This window comes from Amblyomma maculatum, chromosome 8, assembly GCF_055883805.1.
Source record: "Amblyomma maculatum isolate TAMU_Amacu chromosome 8, ASM5588380v1, whole genome shotgun sequence".
Classification (NCBI taxonomy): Eukaryota; Metazoa; Arthropoda; class Arachnida; order Ixodida; family Ixodidae; genus Amblyomma; species Amblyomma maculatum.
Genome location: NC_139351.1, coordinates 40,684,073 through 40,688,295, shown reverse-complemented (window position 1 = coordinate 40,688,295; position 4,223 = coordinate 40,684,073). Strand labels below are relative to the sequence as shown.

Sequence of the window (4,223 nt, the reverse complement as noted above, 5' to 3'; positions counted from 1 at the left end):
GTAGGCCGATAGTTGGCATCTTGCCCTGTGGTAGGGGACTAACTCTGCCCTTTGGGATTGTGCGTTGGCAAACGTCGCACCATCTAACAAAGCGTTTAACGTCGCTTTGGATGCCTGGCCAAAAGAACTCCTCGGTGACTATGGACACCGTCTTCTGAACCCCCTGGTGCCCGGCCATGATGGTGTCGTCTCATAAGCGTAAAACCGTCTCTTGCAGACCTTTCGGTAATGAACCTGCCTTCCTTAGCTAAATATACATTTCCTGTGAAGGAGGCCGTCTACAAATTGAAACTGAAACGAGGTACGACTCCGTCTCCTTTTCTGCTTTTCCCCTATTTTCTCGAAACAGGCTTGAGCTCTAGTCTTCTCTTTGCTTAATTGCCATTTCACCCGGTGTTACTTTCAGACAACTTGCAACGGGAGTAGAAAGCGGCCGCTGCGTCGCTCTGGCTGTCTCTTGCGCTCGTGTCTCTGATGCCGACGAGAAACTGACTGTACCATCCCCTTGCCGGCCAGTAGTGCATCTTTCCTCACTTTGGTGCTTCCCAACATCAATCGTTTTCTACTCAGGATCAGGGTCATTGACGCTTCTTGCACCCGGAATGTTTCTTAAGATGAGATGGTAGATTGGTTGCTATACGCATTTTGCGAATAGCTCTCCGGTTTAATAAGGGGTTGACACTAGAATCCTGGCTATCGGCAGGTGCCTAACCGTGCTGTCAACCAGGGTGACAGCGAACGCTTCCCCTCTTAGGTCTTCATCCCTCACTAGGCTTCTCTGAACCAAAACTGTATTGGATCCACCGTCTCTAATAGCCAATATATGATGGTCCCCTATTTATCGAACCACCACTGGCATTGCTGTTTTCGACTTGGGCGTTCCACTGTCCCCTTCATGGTCCAGTGGCGCTTGCTTCTCTTTCAGCTGTGGAACTTTGGCTGGTGTGATAAGTTCTTTCTTTAAATCAACCACACATGCAGCTCGGTCCTGCGTTCTATATTGGCTTTCTTTTACTGTATGCCCTCTCCTGTTGCAACCTCGACACACGACCTGCGTCCTCCAGGCCACGCTACTAGATCTACAGTCAGCGGCACGGTGTCCCACCCTGTTACAGAGGAAACATCTGATTGGCGCCTTAAACACCCCGCCAGTGGGTCTTGGTTTTGCTGAATTTAATTCTGAAACCTGATTTTCTATCTTCCCCTTACTCATACTCATGAGACCTTGAGCTTCAAGAAATTGGTCTGCATTCTCGGCAATATCGTCTAATGAACACAATTTTTTTTTCAGGAATACCGCTAGGTTTGAACTGCAGCATACTAAGAACTGCTCTGTCACAGTTTGTCATGCACGCCTTCAAAACTATTTTCTGTGTTCGACATCTCAAGCCTTCTGTCGAAATAGTTGGCTAGCTGACAAGGAAACTGCTTAGCGGTTTCAGAATCCTCAGGTTTCGCGGTGCAGAATCTCTCGCGAAAACCCTCCGCTGTTAGCCTGAACCTTTGGAGAACTGCCTTCTTGACTTTATCGTAATCCATGGAATCAGACGCAGGCATCCTACCAAACACATTCAGCGCTTTCCCGACTAAACACATACTCAACGCTGTTGCCCATTCGCAGGGCTCCCAACCTTGTCCTAGAGCTATCCGCTCAAATCGTTGCAGATATGCGTCCTAGGCATCTCTTTTGTCATCAAAAGGAGTCATCAGCTTCCTCGGACAAACTCTCGTCGATCTAGGCGCTCCTTTCCCTACCTCGGAGCCCCGATCGTAATCCGTGCTCCCCTCGCGTTCCCCGATCAACTGCTGCTGTTTCCACAGCGACAATTTCGTCTCTTGTTCAGTTCTTATTTCACGTTCATCTGATTCCTTCGCTTCCTTCGCTCTGATTTCTGCTTCTCGTTCCGCGGCTTCACGCGCTGCTTCCTGCTTTCGCTCCGCGAGTTCATGCGCATCTTCACGTGCGTGTGCTCTAATCATCTCTGAGCCTTTTCATCGCCTCCTCTTTTCTTAGCTCTAGCTTTAATGTCTCTAATCTCTCCGCCAAGTCCATAGTGTCTGCCGTCGAGAAATCCGAAGGATCCGAGACAAATAGAAAATAAACAAGAAAAAGAATCCTGGCAGGCTCGCCACTTGCTTCTTTTTCACGAATCTCCGGAGAACGCTCAGGCCGAAAGCATGAACTAGACGCCAGGCGTACCCACATGGACATACATTTGATGCACACATGCACAGACGCTAACACGCAAACAAAAATAACAAAAAACTAACAAACTACAAAGACTAATGACAGATACGATGCTTCACAAAGAGACAGCGTTCGAGCTTATACCTTGCTTATACTTCCAAGCGGCCGACGCGTTTCTACCGCAAACGGCTCGAGAGCAGCAGTGAGTCTACGGTGCAGTGCCGTAGAACATGAGGACACCGGTACAGCAGCTGGCGTTGTTCGCTCCCAGCCGAGGCGTCCCTCCCCTCCCGGAGCCTCCGCTTCTCTGGCTTCCACTCGTTTGCCTCTCCATATCGCACCTTTATATAACCTCCGCGTTCATACACGTCAGCCTTATCGTCGTCTTCATCGTCTTCTGTTCACCATCAGCGCTTGCCACGCCGCCGGGGTGGTGCAGTGGTTGGTAAGACGCCTGACAACTGTGCCGGAGTACCCGGGTTCGAACCCGACCTCAGCGTCTGCATTTCGATGGAGGCGAAATGAAGAGGCATCCGTGTGCTGTGCGATGTCAGCGCACGTTAAAGATCCTCAGGTGGTCGAAATTACTCCGAAGCCCTCCACTACGGCTCCTCTTTCTCTCTTTCCACCTTCACTCCCACCTTCCTCCCTTCCCTTACGGCGCGGTTGAGGTGTCCACAGAATACAAGTGAGACCCTTACCGCGCCTTTCCCTTCCTATAAATAAATCAATCACTGTCACCGACTACGTCTTCTTCATCTTCTTGATCCATCGTTGGTCCACGTAATCCATTTCGCCGTCGTCGTCTGCTTTCGCAAAACGCCTCTGTATTTGGCCTCTTACATGTGATAGTCTCTATCCTGCTAAAGCAGTAGGCTAAATCGTGAGCGGTATATTTTTTCGCGAACGTACCATACTAAAGTTTCTGCTCAGATAGACGTCATAATGTATGACAGATGTGAGGAATTCCGGTCTTGCAAGCTTTCAATAAAAGTTTATATAATTTGTAAAATACGTTTCACACAAAAGAGGCAGTGTTGTTACCACCACTGTGAGACAGTCACCTGATTCTGGTGATGTTCGCTTTCTCCTAGTTGTCAGATATTAGTAAAGAAATTTCATTACGTTGTTATTGGCAGAAAAGCTTCTTGAATTCCACAAAAATTTAATTTGGTGCAATGGCGCCAGAGTGAAGCAACATATTTTGTCCCGTAGCTTATTGTATTAGCCAGCCACTCCACTCTCGACAAGACGTCGATTCTAATGTTTCTTTTTTTTTTTTTTGTGTGCGCTTCCAAGCACTTTCTTTTCGCGTGCAGTTTTCGCACACTCTGAACCCAAGTACAGTGAATGGCGCCACTGTTCTATGCGCTAATTCGATCAGTCTCCACCCGGGTTAAAAACTCTCGGCGCACCTAAATAATACAATATTTGCGAGCACAGCTTGTGAATGCACACTAGCTTTCGCGTTGAGTAAACCCCGCCGTCTAGGGGCCGACACGGTATTCTAAATAGAGGCGTGTATTTTAGGAAAAGAGGCTCTTCACAGGCTTTCAACCAATTGCGCTGAGATACAACAGCGGCGATGTTGCCAAGGGACCTGCCTCAGCTTAAATCCCTGAAAACTTCTCTACACGCTCAAGCACGCTTGGCGCTAACTCGGTTTGGCGACGCGGAACCGACACGATTTTCGAGCACTTGGCGGCCTGGCACGAAACGAGCGAGAGGGCGGAGCTACTAAACCGGCGATGAAATTTGGTTCTCGAGGCGCTGTGCAATGGCCGTTCGACAAGTGTTGTAGTCTAGACACTTAGTTGTCCAACGGTGATCTTAGTCAGGGACAATGACAAAGGTAAGTTATTTGTTGCAGTTTTGTACTTGACGGCTGAAATCTAAGAGAATTTATTATGCACGCAACCGCGTTCCGGGCAGCGGAATTTTATGTATGCATGTCCGTGACAATGGACAATCGTGACAATGAAAAAAATAGGCAGTCTGCGGGCCAACATGGAGGAGCCAGATTTTCAGAGGTCAG

The 4,223-nt window shown here is 48.6% G+C and overlaps 1 pseudogene; it reads right to left on the bottom strand.

The window, feature by feature from the left end:
- Window positions 1-358: 358 nt before the first annotated feature.
- LOC146181035 (uncharacterized) lies at window positions 359-2,053 on the bottom strand (annotated as a pseudogene).
- Window positions 2,054-4,223: the final 2,170 nt, after the last annotated feature.